The sequence below is a fragment of the Equus asinus genome, chromosome 3 (assembly GCF_041296235.1).
Source record: "Equus asinus isolate D_3611 breed Donkey chromosome 3, EquAss-T2T_v2, whole genome shotgun sequence".
NCBI classification, from domain to species: domain Eukaryota; kingdom Metazoa; phylum Chordata; class Mammalia; order Perissodactyla; family Equidae; genus Equus; species Equus asinus.
In genome coordinates, this window is record NC_091792.1 from 54,323,403 (window position 1) to 54,336,484 (window position 13,082).

The window sequence follows — 13,082 nt, forward strand, 5'->3', positions numbered from 1 at the left end:
TAGTTTCTTTGAAAATAGCAGATTGGACCAAAGTTTAATTTGAAGAGTTTCTTGATATAATCCCATAAAGCAACCAAATTTTCTCAAAATCAATTAACTCTAAGGTTACTAACAATAGAGACAAAAACGAGATACCGATATAAGAATAATGATATCAGTTCTTTAGAACAATGGGAATATTCTCTACATCTAACAGAATCTTAGGTAAAAATCTTGGGTTTTTTTTCCTTTTGAAACTAGTACTTCATTGTATCAGTCGTGACATAGTGTAACTAATTTAATGGGCCTGTAACAGGCAGTATCAGTATATTAAGTCGCTTGTTTTAACTGTCAATCATATAAACCGTATATCAGATAAATTAATTCCTTTAATTACTAATGTTACCAATATTTCCTCTTATTGGCCTTAGGATCTGTATTCATGGAATCTTCCAATGTAAAATGCACCCATTAAATTTCTGTTTTTAATGAAAATTTAGTTATAATATTTGACTTCCCTTATTCTCTCCCTCCTCTAGTTCCCTTTCCCTGCCAGAGGCTAGGTTTGCACATTTTATTGTGTCAAAGATATATACTATAAAATCATCTCAAAATTTCCCTTAGTACTTGGGTATCTTTGCTAGAAAACCTTTACTTGCAGCACCCAAGCAAATCCCCATGTATTTCCCTAATGAGAAAGACTAAGTACTTCAGAGAACATAATCCCATTAATGTGAACCAGAGGATTAGTTTACTAATTCAAGGGAATGAATGCTCAAGCTTAGGATGTGAAGGATTTGGAAGAGGGAAGGTTTCAGGGTTAGGGAAAATAGACCCGAGTCCCTCCTTCCTGGAAGCGTGGTCCCCTATCTGAATCCTGTCGGAGCCATGGTTTCCTTTGCATTTAAATCATCTTTCTGAGAAAGCACTCCAACACCCATAGCAGCCCCATTACAGAGGTAGTTTTGCTTCTTGTATTTCTGGGAACAACGAATGATGGCTAATCGGTGTGTTTTTGAAGCATCCAAAGGAATCTGTGTGAAGTGCAACACAAGATTCCTTGTTATGGTGTCACCGGACAGAACAGTATTAAGAGAATTAAACTGAGGAGGTTATCATCATCTCACCCATAACTTCATGACTTGCCGTTGAGATTAATATAAAATGTAAAAATGTGAAATCCTAAACTGATTATGTCATATTTATCTCTTACCAGTAACTCTATTTATAAGACACAGCTTAAGGTTTTTCTTAAGCAGGGTAAAGTTAAACTAACCAGTCAATTGATAACAATATTTCACCGTTTACTCAGGAGAGTCACATAAAAAGGCAAATTCCTACTTTTAACTCTGTTTTTTCAGTAATCCACATGGAATCTGTGGATGATTCCATCAGAGCCAGCATAACTCATTTGATTTGGAAAGGGATATTCAGTAATGAGTCAGAATCTTCTATGGATGAAGCAGGACTTGTTTAGAAGCTGCCTTAACTATTTCAGGTCAAACAGACATTATTGTGCACAATAAAACTTTGCAATAATAAATTACCAATTTACTCATGGAGATCTTAGTGTCCTGAGATTAATGGACTTTCCATAAATGGACTTTCTCCAACTTTATATTCCCTGGAGTTTGGGTTCTGGAGTCAACAATTTATGTCATGACTCCTCCATTTACCAGCTCTGTATCTTTGAGTAAGTTACCTAACCTCTCTGTGTTCACTGTCCTCCTCCATGAAGGCGGCATGATGGTAACAGCCATACTCTGCCATGTGTTGTACAGTCAGATAAAATAGGAGAATGTGTGTGAAGTGATTGGCGTAGTGTCAGCACAAAGGAAAGTTCAGATTATTATTTTTTACTCTGTTCCTAACTAAATACGGTGTTTTGTAAAAAAAAAAAAAAAAAAAGCAAAAAAACAAACAAAAAAAAACTCCTGAGATACTATAAGGATATAAATGTACACATTAAAAGGGGAAGAAAACCCAGCCCCACCTGTTCCATACCCAACACTGCGTCAGGCTCTGCACAGGCAGCATGTGACTTTATCTTCGCAACAGCAGTCCAAGGTAAATACCTTTACTTCCATTTTACAGATGAGAAAACAAAAGCTCTGTGAGTTGAAGGTCATGGAAACAGCCTCAGATTGACCCCCGTCTGTCTGGCTCCAAACCCCATGCCCTTTTCCAGATACCCTTCCCCCGATGATCTCTTCGGGCGCCTGCTGGCCTCGCTTCTGTGATTGCTCTGGAGTTGTTTTGAAGGCTCAAGGCTTATTTTGCTCTCTCAAACTCAGTCTGTTCTTTTGTTTACAATTTCGTGATCTTTCTTTACATTCCACACCTGCAGACCTTCTGGTAGTCATGTTCCCTTTCACAGAGTATTTTATGTCCTCTGGGTTCCAGTCACATTTACACAAGTACAAACAGTCCCATTTCTTTTTCCCATATCCTTTCTCCCTGCTCTTAATAAAAAGTTATGTACAAACCAAACAGCCAGAAAGTTATCTTGGCCAATGGAATACATTAATTTGTTTTTATGTTGAAAGTATGAATTGTCCTTGGAGATTTGCCCTTTCCTTCCTCCCCAATTAGCCTGTACTCATGATCAAATAATGCATGGGGCTTAGCCTCTTCAGAAGACCCGCATTTTTATTTTTAAAAGTTCTCACTTTTGTTAAAATAATTTGGTAGTTGTTGATATGGAAACAAATATGTTTCATATAAAAGGCTGCAAATAATTACAAAGACTCCAAATTCAAAGTGGTCCAAGATTTTTTAAAGCTGCTTACTTTAAAAATGAATAGAATAACGGGCTGGCCTCGTGGTGTAATGGTTATGTTCCTGTGCTCTGCTTAGGTGGCCCAGGGTTCACAGGCCAAATCCTGGGTGTGGATCCACACACTGCTCATCAAGCCATGCTGTGGTGGCATCCCACATACAAAACAGAGGAAGATTGGCACAGATGTTAGCTCAGCGACAATCTTCCTCAAGCAAAAAGAGGAAGATTGGCAACAGATGTTAGTTCAGGGTCAATCTCCTCACCAAAAAAATAAATAAATAAAACTGATCTTAAGCATTCTACTACTCTCAGAAACATTTTCCCAAAAATAATATCCATTGAAACCAATATCCAGTAAAATCTATAATTGCCCTACTGTTTTCCTAGTCTTGTTTGCTGAGTGTGGTTGGCAACCCTTGCAAAAGTAATATCTACCACAGAAGAAATGGGCCATTCAGCCAAGATTTTGTACTTTTTAAAAATACAGCAAGAGCTAAATCCAACAAGTTTTTAAAAATTATGTCAAAGCACCAGAAGTGAATGGAAAGAGACTCATATGCTGAATTGATATCAGAATATCTGTTATATACACCCTTGATCACTCTGAGGGAATAGAGAGCAAGAGCCTCCTTATAGAAAATGTGCCAACCCAGAAGCCAAGAATCTTCTAAGAAAATCTCAAGTTTTGGGTAATTTTCACTAAAATATTATTTTAAGCAAAATACCTGAAAGATATAGTAACATTCTTTTACATTTCTCTTTACATTTACTTGTAAATAAAAGGAATGAAAATATAGATCTTGGCTTTAATTTATAAATTAGGACAGGATGGTTGGGCAATGTAGACTTGTGGTAGTTTTTCTAATGGACATTTGGGGAGAAGACTGTATTTTGATTTGCTAATACTATTCATTTTATAATATATTATTCCCTCTGCTGAGCATTTTTGAGATAGGTGCTGTGTAGTACCTGCCAGCAGTTATATCTATGTCTATATATATCTATGGTTTAGCTTTGCTGCCCAGATCTTGTTTTTTCAGGGAATGCTATTTGTTTTTAGTTGTCTTTTATTTTTAGGTTTTTTTTTTTCTTTTTGAGGAAGATTAGACCTGAGCTAACATCTGCCACTAATCCTCCTCTTTTTTGCTGAGGAAGACTGGCCCTGAGCTAACATCCGTGCCCATCTTCCTCTGCTTTATATGTGGGAAGCCTGCCAGAGCATGGCTTGATAAGCGGTGTGTAGGTCCGCGCCTGGGATCCGAACTGGCCAACCCTGAGCCACTGAAGCGGAACGTGCAAACTTAACCGCTGCACCACCAGGCCAGCCCATTTTTAGTTTTTAAACATCTATGTTTCACTCTTTTCATTTGTGAGAGAGAATATGAAAAAGAGAATAAAGGAATGGTTTCCTTTGAAGGACTTACCTTCGCCCATTCCATGCTCCTCCTCAAATGACTAGACAATTGAGCAAATTTCTTCATCTCATATTAAATCTGCACATTTGAAGCCATAGGTCTGAGCCACAGCCTGCTAAAGGTGAAGCCAGAGATGGAATTCCTAAAGCAAAACACTGTTAGTCCTAAGTGCCAAACACTTCCCGAGAGACGACAGGGAGTCCCAGGAGGGCAGCCCTGGTGAAGTGAAAGTTGATTGGGTGTTTGTTCTCCACGCCTTTCATCTTCCCTTAAAACCACAGAACTCTAAGTGTTAGCCAAGGGAGAATGAAGAAAACAACCAAAAGAGAAGGTTGTTGATCAGAATCCTCAGTGTGCACAAGAGGAGGGAGTGTTCTTTTTCAGGTTTGGCAGAAATTCCTATCAGTGCTTCCACTGATAACAGCTATCACTTGGGCAAGTCCCACAGTTGTGAAAACTAAGATGGATCCACACCTCCCACAACTCTTCCGTAAAAACTTTGAAAGTTGAAAGCATTAAAATATTCAGTGTTTTGCACCAGTTCCTGAAGACCTCCTGGATTTGAGATCTGAGAGATGAAAACTGGGCCATATGAATGCTTTTTGCTGGGCTCTTGTAGTGGGAATAAGGCAGAAATGGCAGATTTAAGGAGTTATCCTCCTTTTGCTGTCTCTTGAGAGTAGAGGAACTGGATATGTTTTCTGGCGATCCACCCTCTCAGTCTATTCCACCCTACACACCTCCCTTGGTGGGTAAACACTTGAGGTGGTAGGAACTCCTGCTTATCTACTTTATTCTTTCTGTGCTTATGTCGAGAATGGACTCCTAAATCATAAAATCACATTTAAGAATGGTAATTTTAAAATTCATCAAATTAATCCCATTAATGTGGAAATAAGAAAACTCTAGACTTCCACAGTAAATGGCACAGACCACTAAGTCCTAAGTCTCATTTTAGAGCTTTCTTCAGTGTCACACGGCAGCCTACAAGAAAACTCTGTGATTGCCTAGTGATGTCATTCCTGCTGCCTTAATGGCCATTTGACATGCGAATGAGCTAACTAAAACTTAGAGCAGTACTGGAGTTTTTGCCTGTCATCCTCTCACACATTTAAAAGATGATAATGCCTTTTTTTTTGCATGGAAAGATGACTACAGTATATTGTAGGTCAAAAAAAAGTAGAATCAGATGTAAGGATGTAACAACGTAAATGTAAACGATGATCTAATCTATGTTTTAAATATGTGTTTAAATATACAAAAGTCTGGAAGAATAGACTCCAGGCTGTTAACAATGTTTAGCTCTGAGAGTAGAATTCCAGGGATACATCCACTTTGGGCTTATTGTTTGACTATTTTACAGACATGACTTTGTTTTTTGAGGAAGATTAGCCCTGAGGTAACATCTGCCACCAATTCTCCTCTTTTTTGCTGAGGAAGACTGGCCCTGAGCTAACATCTGTGTCCATCTTCCTCTACTTTATATGTGGGACGCCTGCCACAGCATGGCTTGATAAGTGCTATGTAGGTCCGCAAGCGGGATCCAAACCCGCGACCCCTGGGCCACCGAAGCGGAATGTGGGAACTTAACCACTGTGCCACCAGGCCGGCCCCTAGACATGATTTTTAATCTAAAAATCAGTTAAGATATTTCAGAGAGAGAGAAACGTGGAGTAGTGTCTGGCTCAGGGCTGTGAACCTAGCCACCCTGTTGTTCCATGTTAATAATGAAGGTAGGGATTAAATTACTAGACTATTTGAACATGTGGTCCACCAGCTATTCAAATCTAGTTGGAATTTATTGGCATTTACTTGGCGCCCATTTTACAGAAAGGGCCTGGCACAACAGTGGATGTTCAATAAATGTTAGGTATTAGCATTCAATTGCTTGACAGTTTACTGTGTGTAAAAGAGACCTGGTCCCAGTGGTCAAGGAGCTACACTCTGGTAGGAGAACGTGGACAGAAATAACTGTGATCCAGTGTCTTGACCCAACTACTAGAGGATTATGCACAGAGCGAGGGGTGTCCTTAGCTGAGTTACTGAAAGGAAAAGTAGCTGAGCTGGATTTTGGCTTAGGCCCACAAGAAGTCACAAATTTTACATAGGAAATTAATGAGTCCATTTCCTCTTTTAAAACACTTCTGAAATTCCCATGGAGTGGGTTAAAACAGGTGACTCAGGGCCTCTAGTAGTTTATGACGGAAGAACACAGGATAGGGACCGCGTTCCTGAGATGTTGCTAAATCAGGATGCTTTACCTTCTTACCCTAAGGGCTCCTGAATTTAGTTGCTCATGGATTCACAGAACAGAGTAAACTAATTAATGTCAATCTAGAAATTATCCTCTCCTCATTAAAAAAGGAAGAAGCACACCACATGGTTATTTGCGCTTTTGGATTTAAATGCTGCCCATTCCTTCTGCATCTACCTGCAATTCCGCAGCGCCCGAGGTAAAGGTGTGCTGCATCCGGAAGCTGCACCCTCCCCCACCCCGCTCTGCAGCATCCAATTTCATTCCTTCAGGGCGCTTCCATTCCTTTCCCCGAGAATGCTGCCCTAGAGTCAGATTTATTGGACGCTTCCTTTTAGTTTATAAAGGAAAAACACGATAAAAAAAAAAAAAAAACTTGGGGGGAATCATCCTAACCTGCAGCCAACAACTCTATTAAAAAAGTTAAATTCTTTCCCGTTATCAATTCTTCTTGGAAGTTCTGGGAGAGGCAGAGTCATCACTTGGCTGTCCCAGGAAGGGGCTTGTGACCAGAAAGATGGAAAGGATGGGCGCTGTTAAGAGGAGGGGGCAGGAAGCCTGGGCTAACCTGGGGCGGCTTCCCGAGGCCCGGGCCACGCCTCCCTCCCTCCGGCTCCCGCGGGCCTCACTGGCCCGAGCCGGGACTCTTATTTTGAAGGGCTGCAGGCAGGAGCCTTTGGGAGACTCACTGAGTCACCGAGGGCCGCAGCCGTATATAGCGCCGGTACCTGCCCCCCGGCGCCGCAGCCCGAGGAGCCCGCCGTGCTTCCCGGCTCGCACCCAACTACCGGGAGTCAGAGAACCGTGGGGGTGCGGCTTGAGACCCGAGGTAGGCGCTGGGAGTCGGCCTCCTGGCTCGTAGAAACGTATGAATTAAAGGGAATGGAGGATGCGGGGTGGTTGTCGAGCAGCCGGTGGGAGGATTTTAGAAGGAATGAAGGGGTGGGCTGAGGAGCAACTTGTAAATACAGTTTCCACCCCGCCGATGGTCCCTTCGCAGAGCCCCCTCCCTCTCCTTGCCTGGTCAGCGCACGCACCACTGAAAGCTGAGCTCCAGATGGGAATTTTGCATCATTTTAGGGTCGGGACTGGAGATGCTTTGCTGCCGCGTCCGATTCCTCCCTGTCTTCTAACTTTTCTGACCCCATCCCTCGTTTAATCAGGGCCCCACTTACAGAAGGGTCAGACCTGGCATGGGAGGGCAGAGAAAGGGGGGATGGCAGAGAATGGGGGGGGGGGGGAGGGATGACCTCATTCCCTGGCAGCTGGCGGGGGAGGAGAGGGTCCATCCATCGCGAGCCAAGCCAGGGCGCAGCGCCCTCGCCCCGCCCCAAGCCCATCCTCCTTTCTTCAGGAGAGTTCACCTCATCTTGGCACCATTCAAAGAAAATTTGCGCGGAACTTGGGTTTCCCGGGCTGGGGTGTGGTGCAGGCGGGTCTTCCAGGCTTACTGGTGGGTGGGTCTACAGTCCCCGGCTGCGGGTACCGCTTTGTTAGCCGCGGCGCTGGGCGCGGGGACCCGGGACGTGGCTGCAGCGTTAGCGCGCGCCCCCGGCTGCGACCTAGCCAACGAGAACGGTCGGTTGGCCTTCTCTGGGATGCTGTGTGCTCAGAAATCTGGAGGTGGGGGGGGGGGGGGGGGTGCTGGTCCCTGGTGGAAGCGGGCCCCACCCCGGGGATAGGGGCTTCTCATCGGGGACTGGTGCAAACTCCACAATGAAGAGTTTGATCACTTGAGCCCCGAGTGAGGCTTGGGACTTTTGCACTCGCTGGGGACAGAAGGGGGCGCGCTGGGGAAGCGGCGGGTCTCCCTGCCCGCAGGCATCTTTCCGCCCTGTGGAGCCGGGTCTTGCTCTAGTAGCAGGCCTGGACGAGCCAGGTCCCTTTGCCAGACTGCAGGCGAAGCATACGGATGAGTGTGCATTCATCAGACCCGGGAGTCTCCAGGAGCCCCGCGCTATCTGGATCTACTTTTAATCTGCAGTCACAGAGAACTAGCATGAGAAAGGCAGAGATGGACAGACGCAAGTTTCCGAGGCGTGGATTACTACGTTCCTGGGTAACCGGCATTTGAAAAGCCATCTTCGCCACCGATCCCGCCCCGCCCCCACCCTCCAGCCTACGCAATGGTCTTGCCAAGTTCTGCCTTTGAGGACATTTTCCTGGTTTATGTTATGAAGGCTTCTGTCAGAACTGTCTCAGTAACTGCCACTCTCTCAGGAAAAATCGCCCAGCTAATTGCCCAGAGAGTTCGGTTTGGGTTGCTTCTGGAGCTCACAGTACAAAGACATCAGCTTTTTTACTATCATTTTACATCCTCAACGAAAGAGGATTTTTTTTTCCCCTCAAGACCTGGCAGATGTTGATTTAGTAATAAGAGGTTTGAGTGAATTTTATTTTTTCCCTAGTCTTGTTTTTGGTGAGGAAGATTGGCCCTGAGCTACCATCTGTGCCAGTCCTCCTCTGTTTTGTATGTGGGTCCCTGCCACAGCATGGCTGATGAATGGATTAGGTCCTGGCCTGGGATCTGGTGGAACCTAACCTGCTAGGCCACTGGGCCAGCCCCTCCCTAGTCTTTTTATATTGATTGATACAAGTGGTGGTATGGAGTATCTACCGCTTGCCTTAGAGTGATTTTGAGAGTTGTACCTCAAGAGAGAGGAAGTTCCGTGGTTGGTACGTCCTTGAACTACAAATGCATGAAGACTAGGCAAGAGCTATGTAATCAACAGATTTTTCAACGACTTCCTAAGCTTTATTTTTTATGTATTCTATTTATCTTCTATAAAATAAGATTTATTTGGTATTTATTCTACTTTTTGTATTTAGAATAAGGAGTGGGGTGCATTGCCCGGTGCCCACACCACATCCATTAGTAAGAAACTAGGCATGTACAGTGAATAACAAAACATGCCAACGTCCTAACCGTCTCTTTGGCTGTGTGGAAACTTGATGCTCTGAGTGAAGAGCATGGCTGGTGGTTGAAAATAATGCAGCTTTATTTTTTGTGACTGTTGAAATCCATGGATCGTAGAATTCTGACAGCTGGTATGGTACGGTAGCTCACCTGCTTTACAGGGTGTAATAAGCGTGTGCCAGGTCCGTCCCAGGTGAGGGCACTGACTTAGTAAACGGTGGATAGATGTCCTAGTTATAATAGTCCTGGTATGCTTCAGCATATCCTTGTGGGCCCTAGTTTTTAGTCGACTTTGAAAACTTTTTAAGATAACAGAATAAAAATTGAATGCCACTTACCACTTTGTGTTGGGGTTGATCTTAAAAACTTTACTGTATTGTCTTCCTAAGAGCTGTAGTATTTGTACCATACTTTTGAGGATAGTTGCTTCTCTTTTTTTCCCCTCAAAATATTATATTCTCTAGACTATAGTAAATCTTAGAAGCTAGTACATTTGAAACAGCTAATGATTGCTGAAATGTAAGGCATTTCCTGGAAATTATCAAGGAGTCCGCACTGCTCAAGGTGCTAAAGGCATCCTTTCGAGAGGAAGTTATTAATGTGTTCAGACAATTATTAATTGTCCAAACAATTGCTGATTTTTTCCCCCTGCTTTCCAGATTTCTTTCACCATCACTGGGAACTGTAAAAATATATATTAGGCATTGTCTTCTCTTTTGTGTATATTTCCACATAAACAACATCATATCAAAATGTGTACTTTTCAGCATTTATTTCAGAAGATCCAGAAAGACTGTGGATAATCAGAGTTCACCATACTTCTAAAATTCCTCCTATTTAATATCTTGCAAAATAATTCTCTTCTTCAAGTAAATGGGGGAAGTAGACACTAAATATACAGTGTTAAAAAATGGTATGTTGAGGGAACACTAAACACTTCTTTGAAAGTGTTTTCATACATTGTACGTATTAGCTCATTCCAGTAATATTATTTGAGACACAGAAAAAGAAAAAGAGCTTGACCAGATTTTAAAGAAAAGTGTAGGTAAGATGAGGATTATCCAGGAACACAGATGAAACTGTGCCAGTTCTTCCTAGTTCTCTCAGGTTGTTGACTAGAAAATCCCTGGGAGATTGCACTAATTAAAGGGATTTTTTTTTTTTTTGCAAGGAAGCTCTGTATCAGATTTGGTTGAAGGATAAGGAATTAGAGGTGGTAGATGAGAAAGACTTCATCCAAGGAGGTTGTATGAATGGAAAGCAGTGGCCCATTCTTGTAGGAAAGGCATAGAAAGAAAATGGCGGTAAGGAGAGCCTGAGACGTGAGGAAGGAAGGAACAGCACGCTGAAACTAATGGCATGTACAACTTTCTGCCCAACCCCGTGGACTAAAGAGGCACAGACTTCTTCCTGAGCAGTAAATCTTGGCCACCTGATTAGTTATGTGCTTTAGGGTTAACCGTAATTGGTAACGTAAGCCATTCCGGTTAAGTGAGCCTCTTTTCCCTGTATATTTTGGATAATGACTACAAGGACACAAACTGAAAATATGGGGTGGTTAGTTAATGTCAGTTCTGAGTCTCCCCTTGGAGGTGCATTAGCCCGACTGCCAAAGCTTCCCCACTGTGGTAAGCTCAGATGGTGATTTTCACAGTTTGGCATGAACTTTTGGAAGGCGTAAAAGCTTATTTGATGGAAAAGATTTCCTCCTGAGGGAGAAGCTGCCATTTGCAGACAAGGTGTGTCAGCCAGAAGAAATGAGCAAATAACCATTTTCTGGCTTCTGTTGGCAAAACTTTGCATTTTTTCCCCCATATAGAAGTGTTAAAAATAGATTCATAGGAAGATACACAAAACCAAGTAAGAAGAATAGACGCTGAAGTTTCACCAATGGGAGGGAGGGGAACCAGCCTTTGTTAAATAGCATCACTGTCTAGGCCCTCTGCTGGTGGGTGGGTTGCATTCTTCGTCACATTCAGTGACAAATTTATCTGAGGTAGGCCCGCCGCGTTTCCTGGTATCATAAAACTTGGTATCCCATCCAAATAGGAATGAAGTACCACCAGACCACCATACACAAGACCCTCATGCTTGATCCTACTCTTCATAGGATGCCTTTGTGAAACTCAGACTTTTTGAGAATTAGCAGCTCTCAGCTTGCAGATGGGTTGGGTTCTGAATGGATCTGTAAATGGTTGCTAGGAACCCTGAGCACCCTTTTTCATTGAGACTATGTCACACTTCCTGGTTGGGTTCCCAGGGCAGCCTAGAAATCACAGCTGAAGTATTCTGCTTTATTAATAGTACTGTAGAACCGAGTCACTATGTATAATATGGTTTCTGTGGGAAAATGCACTGAAAACTCCAACTAGACTTTTTTTTAAGGTTTTTAATCCCAGCAACAATGGCGAAAAAGACCCCACCTTCTTTTTTTCCGTTTAAACCCTGAAGGGAAAATAAAGGTACCCAGAGATACATTTCCTTTTATATTCCTCTTATGCTAACAGAGACCCCACCCTGGAACTACAAAGCTATGAGGAGAGGGGGCATCCTGTCAGTAGCTGGCTTTGTAACAACAGTGGGGAAAAAAAAGACGGGGCGAAGGACACAGGTGTAGGGCAGAAGTGAGGCCCGCTTGTCAATCAGCCATGGGACCTATTTTAGATAGCTAAGTGATGTGAGCTCCTGTTGGTTGGCATTGTTTCCTTACTAAACTTAATTTTTACTATAGAACCTAGACCCAGACATCAGCACTACTTAGTGTGTTCAACATTTCTAAAGTCAGGGTTAGGTTTTAAATGGAATTTTTAATAATAGAAGGAAGGCAAATTTACAGGCATTTTGTTTTTCTTTGATGCCAGTCCACTAAATTTCGCAGACAAGTATTTATTTGGGACTGAATAGGCTTAGGGTAAGCTTGGATGCTAATGTATCATTATGATAGTCTAAATCATCATATAGTAAATACCATTTGTTGAGCACTTACTTCATGCCAGAAAAAGTGCTAAAATGTTTAAGACACTTTGTGTCATTTAACCCTCACCACAATCCCATGTAGTAATTACTATCAGCATCCCCATCTTAAAAATGATGAAAGTGAGATTTCAGGAGGGTAAGTAATTTGCCCAGAGTCACACAGATCAGAAATGGCAGGGCCGGGGCGTTATTACTTCAACAGATATTGTTCAAGTGCTGGGCCCTGGGCCCTGGCTGGACTCTTGGAATAAAGCAATAAACTAAATTGACAAATATGCAAAAATCCTTGCCCTCGTGGAGCTTATATTCTAGTGGTAGGAGGCAAACCATAAAGAAAATAAACTAAACATCCAGGGCCTCAGATACAGTGTGCTTGGGAGAAAATAAAGCTCCGCAGGAGGAAGGAAAGCTACGTTGGAGCTGCAATTCAGTGAGATAGAAATTACAAGCAGAAGAGTGGCTGTGAGTTGACAAAATGCATCCGGGAGGACTTAAACTCTTGTTTCTCCCAGCAACCCTTTTTATTTTGTAACACCGAATGTTTGAGTATGTGCTGTCTTCATCAGTAAACACTCCAGCAAATGACTGGGGAGGTATTCAAGAACGATAGATGAAGGACTTGAACTTGGCTATCCAAAGGTCAGGAAAGATGGGCACAGTTGCTGGAGGGACATCTTTGAGAAGGCCGGGATCTGGTGCACAAGCAGTGCACTTGGCCTCAGCAGGGAGCTCAGGGATGGTTCTGTCGGGGTACTGGGAGGA

The 13,082-nt window shown here is 42.9% G+C and overlaps 1 protein-coding gene across 12 annotated transcripts in view; it reads left to right on the plus strand.

Moving 5' to 3' along the window:
* PALLD (palladin, cytoskeletal associated protein) overlaps positions 1-13,082 on the plus strand; it is a 383,115-nt gene that overhangs the window by 287,674 nt on the left and 82,359 nt on the right. The window contains exon 1 of one of the 12 annotated variants that reach the window (XM_070505047.1): positions 7,039-7,256. The exons of 10 other annotated variants lie outside the window; for them this stretch is intronic. The gene's annotated coding sequence lies outside the window, so the exon portion shown is untranslated. Of the gene's footprint in view, positions 1-7,038; positions 7,257-13,082 lie in introns of those variants that run through there. One more of the 12 variants, XM_070505046.1, reaches the window with a different exon arrangement.